Genomic DNA, 18932 nt, shown 5'->3' on the forward strand with positions numbered 1-18932 from the left:
TGGTTTTGACATCATGTAGATGGAAGTTCCAAACTTGTTTTAAACATAAGCCTCTTAATTTAAAATGTATTTGGAAGAATTTATAGTAGAGCTTATTCCATAAGACAGAAAAGAAAATTGAAATTTGCTCTGAGAAATGAGTCTGGTTTTTTTTTTCCTGATGTGAGTGATAACGAAATAGAGCAGCAGCAGCAATCCTGTCAATTCAAGCTGATGCTTTGAAAGTCTAAGAAAATGAGCATTTGCCTGTTTCATTTATTTGTGTTGTCGTCCAGAGTGGATAAAAATCACTGATTCTTTTTTTTTTTTTAAAGAAAACAAAAGAAAAAATTAAAACTCAGATCTTTTTTTTCAGATAAAATTTTAAGCACATTTATTTTAAAAATAAACCATTTTCAAATTAAATTTCCAATTATTACAACCTGTATTGAAGCCTAAATTACTATAATAAAATTGTTTCAATTAAAATTAAAAAATATTAAGCAGTCATGTTTGTTGCCTAAGTTTTAAAAAAAGTTAAACTGCTGAACTGATGGAAGTCACTGGCTAAGCACTTGGAACCAGAGTTTGTTGTGTTAAATCAGATTTTGCCGGTCTTTTGCAGATGCAGAGAGAATATTTTCTTCATTTTGGTTAATTCAACCAATTTCATTTCAATTATTAGTTCATTCAAAGTTAAGAACTGACTGGGAGTTGTGAAAAATCAGGAAAGCTTGTTTTCCTTTTTCAATCTGTGAATAAAAACTAGGTGTGAGATGATATAATTCTAAAGTTGAAAGACATGGTGGCCAGAAACAATCAGTTCAATTACTAATTATAGATATTTTCTTTGTTAAATAAATCAATTGGTTTTAAATGCAAAACGTGTTTTTATAAACTTACTTTTTTCTTACGTATCCATTATGTTTAAGGTAATTTTATTTAGCTGATAAAAACAATTTTAAAATGCTTTATTGTGCATTTTTAATTGAATTTCAACGTCTATCCAAATGTAGCTTGGCAAAGTCATGAATAAAAAATTAATCATCTAATAAATAAAACACTTAATTCACTATTTTCTAAGATAATTAAAAAGGTAAAAATTAAGAATTTGAATAAATATATAAGCTCTATCAGTGCTTAAATGAATATATCTATCTAGATAGATAGATATAGTATAGCCTCCTAGTTAGCAAAAAGTACCAAATTCAGTGTAATAGGTATATTTAGTTACAAATCAACATGTTTTATCAACTCTTGAGTCTCAATCTTGCTTTAGGAAAATAACAAAAGTACAAATGCAAAACGATATTAAAACTGATTATTTAAATAAAGGTTTTTTGCTTGCTGATTTATATTGATGATTTAAATATGTGTACCCTGGTCATGTCTGTCTGAAGCGTGGTATGTCGTCAGGTGCTGGGAGAGGGGGAGCAAGGGGTATATTAGAATTCATTTTTATTCAGTGAGGTTAAATTCTGGTCCAAGATGTGTTTCCTGAATTGCAGTGTTGGTAAAATCAGTTTACATTTCAGAATGATCAGCTATGCTTTCTGTTTGACTAGTCCATGGACAGCACACTGGTCCCAAATGTGAGGAAGACCTGGGCAATTTAACAGCTGAATTTGAGCAACAGCCTTTGCTGGAATCAAAGGGCAAATTTATAGTTCTCCACTCACCTAGACTGGTTTGACTACTACAACAAGCTATATCTGTAGTCATCAGTGAGGACCATAAAGAAACTCAGATGGTACATTGTGCAGCAGCCTGTCTTCTAACCCATGTGAGGCATTGAGAAGAGCTCACCTCAGTGTTCCAATAACTACATTTTCTCTTAGTTTAATACTAGATTCAGATTTAATAATCTTGACTCCATTCATTGTTCAGTAGACTGGGCCCTGAATATCTGAGAAATTACTTCTCTCTGTGTCCATGATCTGCCACGTCAGTTGCAATTGTCAGAAGCAGGAATTGTTATATTCAGGGTGAAACTCATAAGTTTAGGAGTTGGGGGCCTCCCCATGATTCTGGAGTGCCCATTGATGAAATGGTAGAACAGCCCAGGATCTCACCACTTTCAGAACAAAATACCAGGCCCATCTGTTTATACTAGCTTTCCCACACAATAACTGCTCTCATAAAAGGAAGAACAGAGGGGGGAAGTGGAGAACAAAAATGCAAAATTAAGTTACCCCATGCACTTCTGGATAGACCATAAAGGTAAGAGAAGATTAATTTTTCAGACTGTTTTCTAGACTGCTTACCTGTCATCTAAGTCTTAAAAGCCTTTATTTTGCTCAGTAATAGAAAAATAATTTGCATTACCCAGCTACTATCTCAATTATGTCGTTCAATAATATACAGTATGATGTTAAACATCTATTTAACTGTCTCCTTGTGTGTCCGAGGACTTATTGGAGCAACTAGATTGATGCATCCTAATCCTGCCCCCTGGTTGCCTTGTGCAGAAGGGGGTGAGACTTAAGAGGGATGGTATAGATGAATGTGATAGACAGTTGAGTGACTGATATGGGTGGATATCTTTTCATTTTCAACCTCTAGAGGTCAAAGTCTGCTACCTATTTTTATTTGTTTTTTTTTTCTCCAGAAGCCAAGTGTTGGATCCAGAAGTTGTACAGCTGAGGAATAGCGGTCCTCATGCTGGCAAGGCAGTTGCTGCAATGGTTCAGATTTGGCAGAATAACACCAAGAGCATGAGTGAAGGTTCCATTATATAAATGTGAATTATGTAGATTGCCTAGAGTGTGGACAGTTGTGGGTGTGCACATGTGTTGGGAGGGTGAATTTGCACAAACCCAGCCCTGAAGCACTAACTGAGAAACTAGAGGCCATCACGAAAAAGCTTGAGCTGCAGTAGAATCATTCACAGCATCTTGATGGCTGCCCTATTTTATGTCATGAACTAATTGCCTTAATTAAAAGGCAGGTTTCAAACTCTCATTAGAAAAGTACATTATTTGCACACATTACTGTTTTGAGTCTTTTGGGCATCCCTGAGCTTCTCTATCAGACTGATTTGTATCAGAAGTACAAGCTACTGCTGCCTGACCAAAGAAAGAACTGTCCCTCACATTCTCTGGGGCCAAGGGCACCTCAGGGACACTGGTGGCTGAGGGGTTCTAGGGTCCTCTGGAGTATTTTTTCTGTCAAGATGTTCCTTCAATGTTGTTTTTTAGAAACACAAATGTGTAAAACTGGATTCTAGATTCTATAATCTGAACTCACTTTACAGATTCAGTCCAGGCTCCCAGTATTGCCATGAGTCTTGTAAAATTAGCTCGCTTCACTTTGTGGTCTATTGAGCTCTGCACTATTCTCTATATTGGCTCCATGCGCTATACTTACTAAACAGTCCACGGGAGTGACATTTACAAATGAGATACTGGGATGTTCTAATGGCTGTGCATGAACATCCCACCTGGAATGCTGATCTGACTGCTGCCATGTTTTGTGAATTCAGTGTAAAATTTGATAGTGTTTGTAATGTTATGGTTACTGCTCATCATATCTGAAGTGATTCAGTTAAATGAACTGTGCAAAATGCATTTTGTTTGGGTTTTTGCAATGTAAAAATTCAGTCAGTTAAAGAACAGACAAAATAAGGAGGTTGGAGTGTGAAGATCTTACTTCTGGGATTGACACAGCAATGAGATGTCAACCCTCAATTTAATTTTACTCATTAACACAAATGAACACTATTGCCACCCCTCTGGTCCCCCCCTTCATCTGTTGGCTGTGTCTGATGATCAGACATGACACTTCCTGGTTTTAAGATCTAGGCATGTTGGTTAATATTTGTCATGTTTGTAGTGCCTCATAGCAAGAAATTGCTATGAATCCATTGAAACTTTCCAATTACATTGTTGTACCATTAAGTATAAGGTATAATACAGAAATACAGAGATCACCGCATGATCTTGGTATTGTTGTTCTCAGTATCGTTCTTGTGAGGGAGGAGAATGTTTGAGTGGAGTGTATTGTCGAAGGAAGCAACACCATGGTAGTGCTAATATGCTCCTCCCTATTCTGCCTATTGCAGCTTTGATGTATCTGACATAGGACTCCCTTTTTGAGGAATGCATTTTGCATGTTTGCATGAACTTGAAACATGAGAATAGTTCCTACCAAGCATCCATAGTCTCACTGAATAATCTGTTGCTACCAAGCTCAGAGTTGTAATAGGCCCTCCATTTTTAATCTCCATTTTTTATGAATAGATCATAATTACTTCAGTATAAAAGACTAGTAATGAATCTCCAGGTATGTTTTTTACACAAGTGTGAACATCTTGGATGCTGTGTCAGATCTTTGCTTTCACATTGTGTAAAATCAGTGATTTGAAGATTGAAATCAAAGGCTTGAAAATCAGTCATCCATTTATTACCAAATATATGACAGTTTAGTTCAGCTGCAGTTAAGTATAGATTTCAGAAGCTGTGATTTTCTCAGAAACAGCCAGTCACAGAGGTTCCTTTTCTTGGGAATACTTAAGAAAAAATGTGCTGTTCTAATAGCCACTCTCTTTGAGAAAAGAGCAGTGGATGATCTAATCTATAGAAATACATGCACCCACATCTGGAGACATCTTTGTCCCCAGGGATCAAATTATTTTCAGCTAAAGGAAAAAGATTTCAATGCAAAGCTGATGTAAAAACTCTCATTTGGAAGTGCTTCTGGTAGACAATTTGGAGTTTGTCCCTATTTTTCTCTTTCTGGGGCGCTAGCTAATGTAGAACAGATCCATGCTTAAGTATGTCTGGCCATCCTCGCCAATCACAACAGATGCCCAAATTGGTCTCTGTGCTGCCTTCAGCTGTGCCATGTGTTGAGAAAGCTGCTTGTCATCGCGACACTCAGTGTGGTCAGTTTGACAAGTGTGTAGAGGCCAAGCAAGAATGCTGTTAATCAGGAAGACTGTTTCAACTATTCTCTAGGACATACATCATATTGGTGCCACTTGGTTCTTCACATTTGATCACACTTGTTAACACAATGTGTCAAGCAGAATGCTTGAAGAGTGTAGGAAAGATGGATACAAAGTTAACTGGCACTTACAGCTGATCAAAACACATGCATTGTATCACAACTGGAGATGAGATCCGGACACTGCAATGGCTAATGACCGTGAGTGCTAACCTCAGGACAGAGTGTCAAGAAGCAGGACAGAGACCCCCAAACTGGTATGTTCTATATAATTAGATTTCACTAACCCAGTAATAAGTGTGAACTCCTAAAGCACTGTATCAGTCTTACTGTGGAGTCACAGATAGTCCGATTTGGTATTCCAGTCTATCTTGCAACCCAGGCAAGCTGGACATAGTAATTTGGTCAATTCGTATCTTAGATCTCACACCAAAGATGCCCGTTTTATAGTAAGGATTTATTACTATTATCTAAGGATTTACCAACTCAGAAAATAAAGGAAAGAGTTATTACAAGCTTAAAGCAGACAAGCATATGTACACTAATGAGTCAGTCTATGGTTCCAAAAGCTGACAGAATTCATAGAATCACAGAGTTGGAAGGGACCTCAGGAGGTCATCTAGTCCAACCCCCTGCTCAGAGCAGGACTAACCTCAGTTAAATAATCCCAGCGAGGACTTTGTCAAGCCACAGCTTAAAAACCTCTAAAGATGGAGATTCCACCCACCTCCCTAGGTAACCCATTCCAGTGCTTCACCACCCTCCTAGTGAAAAACTTTTTTCTAATGCGCAACCTAGACCTCCCCCCCTGCAACTTGAGATCGTTGCTCCTTGCTCTGTCATCTGCCACCACCGAGAACAGCCTAGCTCCATCCTCCCTGGAACCCCCTTTCAGGTAATTAAAGGCTGCTATCAAATCCCCCCTCATTCTTCTCTTCTGCAGGCTAAACAAGCCTAGTTCCCTCAGCCTCTCCTCATACATCTTGTGGTCCAGCCCCCTCATCATTTTTGTTGCCCTCTGCTGGACTCTCTCCAACTTCTCCACATCCTTTTTGTAGTGGGGGGCCCAAAACTGGACCCAATATTCCAAATGCGGCCTCACCAATGCTGAATAGAGGGGAATGATCACTTCCCGCAATCTGCTGGCAATGCTCCTATTAATGCAGCCCAATGTGCTATTAGCCTTCTTGGCAACCAGGGCACACTGCTGGCATATCCAGCTTTTTATCCACTGTAACCCCTAGATCCTTCTATGCAAAACTGCTGCCTAGATCGTCGGTCCGCAGTCTGTAGCTGTGCATCAGATTCTTCCGTCCTAAGTGCAGGACTCTGCACTTGTCCTTGTTGAACCTCATCAGATTTCTTTTGGCCCAATCCTCCAGTTTGTTTAGGACACTCTGTATCCTATCCCTACCTTCCAGGGTATCTACCACTCCCCCTAGCTTAGTGTCATCTGCAAACTTGCTGAGGGTGCAATCTACCCCATCTTCGAGATCATTGATGAAGATGTTGAACAAAACCGGCCTCAGGACCGACCCCTGGGGCACTCCACTTGTGACTGGCTGCCAGCTAGACATGGAGCCATTGATCACTACTCATTGAGCCCTATGCTCTAGCCAGTTCTCTATCCATTTTATAGTCCATTCATCCAACCCATACTTTTTTAACTTGCTGATAAGAATACTGTGAGAGACCGTATCAAAAGCTTTGCTAAAGTCAAGGTATATTGTAGTAATCTATCAGTTCTGGATGTCTTTTAGGGCTAACCCAGGCTGACCCTAGGGATCTCTGCTGCTTTTTTGTAGCTCTGGCCCTGTGAGAGTCAAAACAGAAAAACGGATGAAAAATTTTCTTGTCGGGTATTTTTACTTCCTTCTTCCAGAATTCAATCGGGTGGGATGAGCCCTGTTGCACATAGCCTCTTCTTGGGTATAAAGGGGCAATTTAACAGTCTTTGTATTTTGATGTTCCACGATGGCCCATTTAGTTTGGTAGCCTTTGATGGGCAGGAGACAATCCTATCTGACTGGGTTCATGGTTTCAGAGCAAACTTTTTTTTCATAGTTACAAAGGAAAAAAGTAAATCTTACCTTATGGCATGTGATAAAGATGATATAAGTAGATTAATGCATGCAGCAACTTACAAAGATTTCATAAAGTCTAAACACTAAACACATTGGTAAAAGTCCAATACCCATCTTAACCATACTAACACACAGATGAAACAGATTGATTTCAAGCAATGAATTTGTCAGTGCTCAGCAGAGCCTAAAGCCTTGGCAAGGTCTGCCAGTGTTACAGTTATATCTACAAAACTGTGTGTGATTGTGTTTGTGAAGGCAGCTCCCATAGTAATATGAGAGAAAAGAAATCCTCAACACATGACTGCTAAAACCTATGAAACAAGTTAATTGCTTTTTGATAAAGGCATGGCCCCAAGGGCCAACCATAGGATATCTCTGTATAATAAGCTATCCTAAATTTATGTGTGGCAGTATAAAAGATGAGGCTAGTACAATTAGATCAGCCTTCTCCACCCATTGCTGTGGTTGAGCTGTTCTTTCCTGCATTTCTGATAGTGGGTTTGTTACAAGTTTCTGCAAGTAACAGAGATGGTGATCTCTGTAGTGATGGTGCCTTGAGCACGTCTGGAGCCTGCTACACTGCCTAGGCTTGCAGGCTATTAGGAACTTTTGCCCAATATGTTTCCTCCTGTTAGCTTCAAACGTATTTTCAAAGTATAGCATCAGGTACTTTTACATGTGTTTGTTTGTTAACTATTGCCACTGACTCTGAGCATGTTCTTTGCAATCAGAAGATAATCTTCCTGTGCCACGTTGTTTGTGACCCAGGGGTGAGGAAGATGATTTGATCAACTCTGCCAGTGCTTCCAAAGCTTAGTTTGAACTCGGTGGATTGGTTTCCTGCTCATGCTTTGTAACATCCAAGTTACGAAAGTTTACAGAGCCATTCAGCTAGTGTGGCAGAGCAGAGACATTTTCCAAGCAAATCCCATTCTAAAGTCAATTCTCAGGGTAGTGTTATATATAATTTTGTGAGTGACAATAGTGTGGTAGTTAGGTAGGGAGGTGCTGCTTCTCCTCTAGAATTCCAGGGACAATGCTTAGGGCTCTGACTGGATCAGATCATGGAATCCTTCTTCTTTTTACTGCCCCTCAGTTCTCCGCAAGACAATTGCCACTGTAGTTCTCCATCCATCCTTCTACAAGCCAGAGGGCAAAATCCTGCTATTATCATTCCTACACCTGTCTCATCTTTGTTCATGCTCATCCTGTATCAGCCAACAATGTTGTTTCCAGTCTGTCTCCATGGAGATAGAAGAAAAGATGATGCAGTTCATTTTTTCCAGCCTCTTCTCTGGTTATGATATCTTGAGCTGCAATCCAGTTAGGTCTCATAAGCTAAACAATGTTAGAGTGGGTAAATAGTTGCAGTAGAGACCTCCAAAGAAAACCTAGGTGCTTCAGGAAATGCTGTTGGTAGCTCAGTAGGGGGTTTCGGTACCTTCTTAGTACTAAACCAGTACCACAGCATTGTGCTCTGCTGCGAAGGGGTCTTTTTAAACAAGAAGTAAAACTGATATCCAACCACTTGTGGTTATTATAGAGTGCTTGGTACTATACCTCTCAGATGGCCCTTATTTTAGTACTGAAGTTAGCAGTGTTTCACGCAAATTTAATATCTCTTCTCTCCCATACACCTCCTGGTGAAAATTTTTTACATTTAAAAAAAAAAAAAATATGAAGCCAAGGTTATAGGAAAAGTAATCGACACTAAAGGCATGAGTCTCATAACAGTTTAAGTTTCCTACATAAATATCTTTGTGTCCCTCATTTTCATGTATATTAAGGCCCATTAGAACATTTATTCTGAACGCCTGTATAATGAAAGCCACAGAATTTCATCCAGTTACTCAGTTACTTTGGGTCTTTAACACATATTGTGCCTCACTTTTGGGTCTTTGCAAGTTAAGAGCTAGACCTAGTACTTTCCATAAAACATAGGAATGTTAATTCTGGTGTACTGACACAATTTTAACTTTAGTTACTACAATCTGCCTCCCTTAAATTTCTTCTGTACTTACAACTGGCTACAGGACTCTTCACATTATGATCTAACCTTTTTTTTGCATAGAATTGCTATGTAAATACTAAATAGCAGCCATGTTTCAGCCCCCCTGCAATTATGCTGAAACCTCTTTCTTCTCTGTCAGATCCTTATGTTGCCAGTTGGTATTTACCGGAATATGTACTGGATCTTGCCAAAGTATATGAAGGATATGTCCACACATAGCGGCAGAAGAGGAGCAACTGAGGATGATGGGAAGTCTATTATTTTTACCTGAATAAAGGTTCTCTATTGTTTTGAAAGCAATTATTCCTGATGTTTCTAATTGGGAGATGACAGTCCTTTGTGGGAAACCGGAGCAGGGAAGTTTGGCTCTAGTGGAGAGGGCAAAGGGGACAGGGTTCTGCTCAGAATTTTGGTGGAGGGCAAGGTCTGCTCTGGATTGCATATGGTTGGGTTTCTGAACATTCCTTTTACTGAGAATGTTGGTTAAAAACCTACTCAGTGCATTTTTACAACTTGGGTTTCAAATACTTTCATCAGTTTCTTCCAGCCCTGTCTTCATTCAAACCTTTTTTTTTTTTTTTGGCGAATGTCACTTGAGCATATAGACAACCACATGAACAACTTTGGCCCCTTCTATCATTGCAAATGAAACGAATCACATTAAACATAGCTGCAAAGTGAAGGTTGAAGAAGGTTCACTTTATATTCCTATTCCTTTGAGTCCTCTGTTCTCTTTGGAGATGTAAGTGTTGCTGGCTTTGTAAGGTGTACTCCACTGTATCAGGTTTGCTTTCGGCATAGTTATGATGATTTTCAGGTGATGTTTTGCTGGACAGCTCCCCCAATGAATTGAGCAGAGGAGCTGTGAAAGTGCCCCCATTGGCCCCTCTAACTCCAAGGGTTGATCTTAAAAAGTGAGAAACTATTAGAATAACCCAGAATGGTGGCTTTAGACAACTTTCTCTATGGTGATTTCTCTTGAATATCAAGCCATCATGCCTTGACCCAAAGTGAAAATCATATAGTCATCTCCTCTCATTTCCCACTCTTTTATTTTACTAGAGGAAAGGAAGGAGCTTGGAAATAGACAAAAGTTATTCTTCTTCATATGTTCACATGCAATGTGATCTGAAATCGCAGACAACAATAACCTGAAGTTGGAGTCTTAAAATGGCCAAATGGTTGTATGTTGATTACTCTTTCAAGAGACATTTTTCATGTTGAAAGTCTGGTAAATAATTTTCTACAGAAATGCTTAGATTTGTTAAACAAGATATATCTTTTAAGCTATATATAATTAACTAGTGGAACGCATTGCTGCAACATATTTCCATGTTCAGTGAAACTTCAAGAAAGAGTTAAAATAAGACAGAGGAGCATCTGCATTAGTTAGGATAAAAATTACAAGGGCTATCAATTTGTCATGCTTCTGGTCATGAATTTTATCACTAGCTGGCTTCATCCCCTCCCTCCAGGGTGTAGTATTTCAAAATTAGGTGCATTCTGGAGGGTTTACACCTTTCTCAGAAGCATCCTATGTTTTTTGCTATCAAAGGCAGCATACTAAAGTGGAAGGACCATTGATCCTGTACTCCTACAGTATGTAAATTACCATCTGTGGTTACACCTTGTTAATTTAAATCAGTATGCAGACTCCATTTGTCTTCATGAAGCACCGTCCTAAAGAGAAACAATGTTAGTGGACTTCTGGTCTGGCATAGTCTCCTTCTTCATTCTTACTAGGCACCTCCTCTTTCCCTAGCATTAATCCATTTCTGAGAGCCAAGAAACTGTTAGCTAGGGCTGTGCTTTCTCTCCTCCTGGATGTCTGGGTCAACACTGTCCTTTCTGGTTTCTGTGTATTCTTAGATGATCAAATTCCGCATTGCAGAGAAGGGCTTCTGGTGACTCTTTTGTGGATGTAACCTTGAACCTCCCTTGTATATCTCACAGGCACATGCTTTTTGCAGATCTCAAATAACAAGTAATTCCACATTCAAGCTTCTCACTTTTTTTCCTTTTCATTGATGGGCTTCTCAGTTTTATCTTGATATTCCTGATGGAATGGGCCATACTCCTGATTAGAGGGATTAAATATCCCATTTGTACTTAGATTAATAGTAGTTTTTCTGAGTACTCTCCCAGGTATTTGGAGACATGTTGGGCTTCAAGGTCCCCCACTCCTTTAAATCTTTGCTAGTGAAGTGTTCTACTATTTCACTTTAGGGAATTTGAATGCTTCACGTGCTCATGTTTATTTTCTGCAGATATGTTTTGTTAACTTACCTCCCTTTCAGAGTGTGCTCAAGGAAGTTACATTTTATCATGAATAGTATGGCTATGAAATTCATGCAACCACATTTCAGGGACTACATTTTTCATGACTCTAGCACACAGATACTAAATAAAAAATGACAGCTTCCTGGATTTGTTGGCACTATAAAAGTGTGTCTAGGAATAATGGATTCTATGACAGTTTGGAAAGGGGACAGCTAGCTACAGCACTGAACCTAGAAGAGGAGAAAATGTTTATGCTTTACTCTGGAGAGAATGTTAGGTGCTATAATATACATCATTAAGGCTTTAGGAACCTGTAACAAAATAGAGAATGCAATAGAAGAGGGATGTGAATGAAGGCATGTGTGGTAAATGTAGATTTTGTAAAGAGCCTAAATAAATGTTCCAAACAATAAAAAAGAAAGTAGCTGTCTGTTGGTTTCATGTAACACTTCCCCTCCACTCTGTTTTACTGTCTAACACTTGGGCTGTGTAGAATAGTGTTGTTGGTTTTGAAGTCTCTATAGAGGAGTGTCACTGTTTGGATCATAGATTGAATTCTAGCTCAGAAACAGCTATTGTCTCCAGGTGCCTCTAAAGTTAATATGATCAAACTAGCTAGAAAATAATAAAATTCCAAACATGAAAAATGATCCTGCATAACTTCTGCACTTTCTGATGTATTGTTAGACTTACAAGCAACAATAGGGATCGGTGATGTTTATTGCTGCCATAAATAATTATTTTTTAAATCACTTTTGATGTTTAATAAAATAGAAAACTTAAATGCATGTATAAAAATTATCATTCAAATTTCACATGTAAAAAAAGACATCAAAATACTCCAGATGCTATAAACTCATTTTTCCCAAAAAGTTCTGAGAACAGAGAGAAACAACCAGCCCCTGGTGGCTCTACAAATCTAGGGACAGTTAACCTAAGCAATGTGACTGATCTCACCTGCTGGAACAGAGCTGAAAGAGGCTCCAGATGGCTCCCTGCTCTGGATTAAATCCTGGGAGCTGGGGAATGGTGGCCAATCAGCACCCCTCCCCCATAACTGGCCACGGCATGTCGGAGACTCCTGGGGGAGAAGCTGCCTAGTGTACCTCCCTTGCTGCTGAGACTGTCCCCCTTTCACTACTGGCCCTATTGAGTTTCCCCACCCGTTGAGGCAGATGGATGGCATACAAGGTAAAACAGTGAAATAGCTGATCTGCAAAATACTGAGGGGACCAAACAACCAGGAGCTTTTATATTCATTTATTTTAATTTCTTGCAATTTATAACCATAGATGAAAAGGCATGGATGTTTTACTCTAGGTGCCTCTGTCATTATAACAAGTAACTACAATATAACCAAAAACTACAACAAAACTCCAGTACAACACAAGAAGCAGGACTTCTTCGAGTAGTGTCCCTGTGGGTGCTCCACTCCAAGTGTTGATGCGTCCTCACAATCTCGATCAGAGATTTTGCCAGCGGTGCCCGTCCGGGTTGTGCATGCTCTGTCCCTGTCTCGCGGTGCTGTTGGCGCCCTTTTTGGTGTGCACAACACGGACCCCTCACTTCCTTCTCAACCATCCACAGTCCAAGACAGAGCTCCCAGCAGTTCTTCATAGCCCACTAGAAATCTTTTGATACGTTTTTTCTGTCTATTTTTCCTAAAGTTACTGAGTTTACCCATCGTTTAATGTACCGTACCTTAATCCTTCCCCATTAAAAAAAAAAAAAAATTCCCCTCAGACCTATCCTTTATAGATAGCATTATGCTACTCAGACGGGACCTAAACTAACTGGACCCGCTGATGAACAGGACGTAACTGTAGAGCAAGAAAGACCGCCTATCACACATAACTCGTCCTCCTCACCTGATGAGACCATAGTTCCCCATCTCCCCACGACTGCAGATGATTTTAAACAGTTCCAGTAACTGTTAAAGAGGGTGGCTGACAGTTTAGACATCTCTCTCCAGGAAGTGGCAGGGTCGCAACATAAATTGCTTAAGATATTGCAGACCTCAACTGTCACCAAAAATCACCCTTCCAATGGATGATGCCCTTATGGAGCCAGCAAATAATATATGGCAGACCCCCACCATCCCCCCCACTTGTAAAAGGGCTGATAAAAAGTATTATATCCTAGCCAAACATTTGGAGTTCTTCACCCGTCCAGCCCCTAATTCCCTGGTAATAGAAGCCACCAACCAGAGGAATAAACAGCAGCATCGTAAGTCGACCCCACGTGACAAAGATGATGAAAGGCTGGACTTAATGGGAAGAGCAGTATACACATTGGCCACTCAGCAGCTGACAGTAGCAAACTATGCCATCTCGCTTTCAAATTATGTCCATGAAAATTATTCTGACTTTCTCCCGGATGACAAAAACCAGCAATTTCATTCCTTGATCAAAGGCAGCCAACTGGTCACAAGAACTGGCTTGCAGGCTTCCCTTGACGAGGCTGACACTGCTGCTAGAACTGTAGCAACTGTGGTCGTCATGCGTAGGGCATCATGGCTTCACTCTGCAGCCCTGCCCAAACAACTGCAGGCAACCATCAAGGATCTTCCTTTTGATAAAGTGAAGCTCTTTGCAAAGAAAACTAATGAAGTCATACATACCATGAAGGATTCCAGAGCTACGCTATGCACCCTTGGAATTTATACACCTGCAACAAGAAGACGACCAGTCAGGAATCAATCCTATAATTCCAGATACCAACATTATTCACAGAACAGACGATACGAACAATCACGCTCCCGTCAAAGGCCACAGTGACATCGACAAAATAACCAGCAGCCATCAGCATCCCAGGCTGCTCTTCTAAAGCAGCAGTTTTGAGATGTTGGTTGAGGGTCTGTACGACCTCCCCCGCCTTCAACAGCCAGACTCCATCTTGTTCAACCATCGCCTATGCCCGTTTTACCAACACTGGGCGAACATAACATCAGACAAATGGGTACTAGAAATAATCCGATCTGGATATACCATCCCCTTTATCTCCATACCCACAACCCTACCTCCTCCTCTGTCCCTCTTCAGGGACCCATCTCACAAATAACTATTACAACAGGAGGCCGTTTATTTACTCCAGATAGGTGCCATAGAGCGTGTTCCCTTCCAACACAGAGGAAAAGGTTTTTATTTACATTATTTCCTCTCCCAAAAGAAAGCTGGAGGTTGGAGACCCATTTTAGACCTAAGAAAATTGAACAAGTTCATAAAAATACAAAAATTCAGGATGTTTACTCTGGCTACTATATTGCCAGCGCTGGAACAGGAGGACTGGTTTGCAACCCTTGACCTTCAGGATGCATATTTTCACATTACTATCCATCTGGCCCACAGAAAATTCTTAAGATTCACACTCCTCAACAATCACTATCAATACATGGTGCTACCCTTCGGCCTTTGCACTACTCCAAGAGTTTTTCCAAGGTTCTTGCTGTAGTAGCAGCTTACCTTCGCAGACTGGGCGTCACCATATTCCCCATCTCGACGATTTTTTAATAAGGGCACTTTCCTACATGGAAGCTATACACGCAGTTCACACTACAAGGTCTGTATTTCACACACTAGGCCTTATGATAAACGACAAAAAATCCATCCTGGAACCTGCGCAGCAACTAGAGTTTATAGGGGCGCATCTGAATTCCATTACCGCCAGGGCGTTCCTACCAAACAACAGATTTCAGACTATTGTAAATCTGGAATCTATAATACAAAGCAGCCCAATGCTGGATGTTTGTACATGCATTCAAATGTTGGGTCATATGGCAGCCCGCTACCTTTGTAGTGCAAAATGCACGACTGCACATGGGTCCACTTCAATGTGGCTCATGACAGTGTACAAACTACACAGACACTTTATATACAATACAGTATCAATCTCAAAAAACATCAAACAATCATTGAAATGGTGGGTACAGCCCAACAACCTTCTAGCAGAAACTCCATTCATAACAGAAACACCCTCAGTCATGATCACAATAGATACATCACTAATTGGATGGGGAGTGCACCTACAAGACCATACCATTCAAGGCAAATGGTCACCACAGGAAATGAAATTACACATAAACCTAATGGAGTTATGAGCTGTCTGCAATGCATGTATGCATTTCCTACCTCCTAATAGCAGGGAAAACGATAAACAGACAATATTGTTTGTATGTTCTACATCAATCACCAAGGAGGTGCAAGGTCCGCTTCTCTATGCTTAGAGGCAGTGAGACTGTGGAATTGATGCATATCCCACAACATCCACATTTCAGCAGCATACCTACCCAGTACCCAAAATACCACTGCAGTCACCCTAAGCAGAAAGTTCGGCAAAATGATGAGTGGGAACTACACAACACAGTCCTGCAAAGCATCTTTCGTCAGTGGGGTTACCCCTCAATTGATCTATTTGCAACAACGAAGAATTGTAAATGCCGTAACTCCTGCTCGAGAGCAGGCCTAGGGGCATGCTCATTGGGAGACGCATTCCTCATCGACTGGAACACAGGTCTCCTGTACACATTCCCACCTATCCCCATGATAGCAAAAACCATACACAAAATACACAGGGACAATGCGAGCATGATAACGATAGTCTCAGCAGGCCCTGACAGCCATGGTTCACTTACCTCACACAGATGTCGATTCACTCACCAATACTTCTTCCACTAGTCGACAATCTTCTCTCCCAGAACAATGGAGCCATATGCCATCTGCACCTAGAGAATTTACACCTCACAGCATGGTTCCTAACTGGTTCCGACAAGATGAATTACAATGTTCGGAACAAGTAAAGAATGTTTTACTGAACAGTAGAAAACCTGCCACAAGAAAAACTTACCTTTAGAAATGGCGTAGATTCTCCTTATGGTGTCAACGAAAGCAGGTTACCGCACTAAATGCATCAATTCCCACTATACTTGAATATCTTCTGGAAATAAAAAAAACCGGATTAGCAATTAGCTCAGTCAAAGTGCACCTACCCACTATCACCACCTTCCATGATCTCACTGATGATACCATGATTTTCACGCATCCGATCATCAAATGCTTCATGACTGGTATACAAAATGTGTACCCAGACATATGTCCTTCCATAATAGCATGGGACCTCAATTTGGTACTCCGTGCGATTATCAAGTTGCCGTTTGAGCCTTTAGCGACTTGTTCACTACTGCACATGTCCATGAAGGTTGCATTTCTAGTCGCTATCACATCGGCATGCCATCTAAGTGAACTTGGAACACTTAAGGCCCACCCACCATATACAATATTTCACAAAGATAAGGTGACGCTATGACATCATCCAAAGTTCCTCCCCAAGTTAACATTAGCATTCCACCTTAACCAATACATACATTTACCTACCTTTTATCCAAAACCACACTCCAGTACACAGGATGCATCCTTCCACATGTTCAAAGTCAAATGAGCCATTGCTTTCTACCTGGAAAGAAAGAAACCTTTCATGAAATCTCCTAAACTTTTTGTATCAATTACGGAACATTCCAAGGGTAACTCCATATCCACCCAAAGACTTTCAAATTGGATTTCTACTTGCATCCACACATTCAGGTGTGACACCACCCCAAAGCATCAGGACACACTCAACCAGATCAGTTGTTACATCCACAGCCTTCTTGCATAACGTGCCAATTACTGAAATATGCAAGGCAGTGACTTGGGCCTCTAGGCCCATACTTCCATAAAAACTCTATGCCATCGACCAAGCATTGAGACATGATGCAGCAATCGGACTATCAGTTCTCTCTTCTATTCAATCTAATAATTCTGAAGCTCCCTCCTCCAACTGAGGGCGCTACTCGAAATCACCTGGAGTGGAGCACCCACGGGGACACCACTTGAAGAAGAAGAGAAAGTTACTCACCCTGTGCAGTAAGGGAAGTTCTTCGAGATGTGTGTCTCTGTGAGTGCTCCACTACCCAGCATCCTTCCCCTCTACTTCGGAGTCAAACACATGGTTCTCCAGTAGAGGAGGAACAGAGGGGTCTGCATTGCACATGCCAAGAAGGGCTGCAACGGTGCCGCAAGACAGGGATGGCGCATGCGCGACCCAGACGGGCACTGCTAGCGAAATGTCCGATTGAGGATGTGAGGACGCGCCAACACCTGGAGTGGAGCACCCACAGGGACAGACATCTCGAAGAACCTCCGTTACTGCACAGAGTGAGTAACTTTCTCTTTTCCAACAAAATTTCCTTCCTTCCTTCCTGAACAGTTATCCCAATCAGATCATAACCTCTTCAATTGCATGGGCAAAAAGATCAAAATCAATGTCTAGAAACTAATTGGGAGTCAGTACAGTCTCTTTAGAACAGCTGAAATATGCCTCCTATGGGAGTGATCATGAAATGGACAGTTGCACTAGCTGAATAATGTGTGGCTTTCAGATGTAGCCTCATGTAGCATTCATTGCAGTAATCCAATGTGGACATCCAGTCAGCACATCTTGGCCAGCAGGACACAGGATAAGTTTTAGTCATGGATTATATTACAATAGCCAGAGACTCTCAACATTTGAACAGTAACAGACAGTCTTTCATCATCTAACAAGTTGTTTTTGTGTACATTCCACTTGATTCCAGTTTAATTCTCTCTATATTAATAAAGATTTTGAACAGATACTCAAACTAACAGGAGCTCTTTAAAAAACCTTCTTTCCAAAATTAGTTAGCTCTTTATCAGATGAGCCACTAATGGAATAATCAGGATAAAACTAGCTTGGACTGTAGGCTTTTGGCATATATGTATACTTTGGAGATATATATATGGTTTGATTTATACTTTGAAATAATAACGTGAAATATAGGCAAGTCTACATAGAAAATAAATAATCTTGTAAGAACTTTCTGTTTCAACCATGCCTTAGCCACATACACAAGTTTAATACTCAGAAAGGAGGTTTCCTCCACATACTGCAGGCATGTTCAAAACTACAAACCCACTAGAAGGGTATTGTCAAATTTATATCCTCCACAATAATGCACACCTCAAGTCCTGTGAACTCCAAAGTCTGTGCTCTTCAATTATTGTTATATATAAGGGTTGGCCAAACTTACTGACCTTTGGGCCACCTACAACTTTGAGAGCTGTTTGAGAGAGTTTGAGAGCTGGGGTACGCCTGCTGGATCTCAGGGCTTCAGCTCTGTGGGGTGGTGGTAGGCTTGGGGCATGGCAGGTGCACCCCACAGTGCAGAAGCCCCAAGTCCCACCACCATCCTACCACAGGGCGGAAGCCCGGAGACCTGGCAAGTGCCTCCCATGGGGAAGAAACTTCTAATTCCATCACCCCACCGTGGGCTGAAGCCCCAATCCCTGATAGGTGTGTCCCATGGGGCTGAAGCCCTCAGAACCCCCCTCCTTGCAAGGTAGAAACCTCTAGGTCCACCACTCCACTGCATGGCAGAAGACCTGAACTCCCCACTCCAATCTGGTAGGCAGAGAATGGGGGGAGGGGCATAGGGGGCTTCATGAGCCACACTTTAACTGTAAAAGAGCCACACGCAGCTCCCAAGCCACAGTTGGGTCACTCCTGTCATATATGATTTCAGACACACATATTTTATCCTTCTGCATGATTCTACAATCATCACTGAATTAGTGCACTCAGGA

General features: G+C 40.9%; 1 protein-coding gene across 2 annotated transcripts in view; it reads left to right on the plus strand.

The window, feature by feature from the left end:
- Nucleotides 1-18932, plus strand: part of TTC28 (tetratricopeptide repeat domain 28) — a 358389-nt gene that overhangs the window by 55314 nt on the left and 284143 nt on the right. The window contains exon 2 of one of the 2 annotated variants that reach the window (XM_067539400.1): nt 2588-2703. The exons of the other annotated variant lie outside the window; for it this stretch is intronic. The gene's annotated coding sequence lies outside the window, so the exon portion shown is untranslated. The remainder of the gene's footprint in view (nt 1-2587; nt 2704-18932) is intronic. 2 annotated transcript variants of the gene reach the window in all.

This window comes from Emydura macquarii, unplaced genomic scaffold (genome assembly GCF_026122565.2).
Source record: "Emydura macquarii macquarii isolate MOO-44397 ecotype Brisbane River unplaced genomic scaffold, CSIRO-AGI_Emac_v2 contig_554, whole genome shotgun sequence".
In the NCBI taxonomy this organism is placed as follows: domain Eukaryota; kingdom Metazoa; phylum Chordata; order Testudines; family Chelidae; genus Emydura; species Emydura macquarii.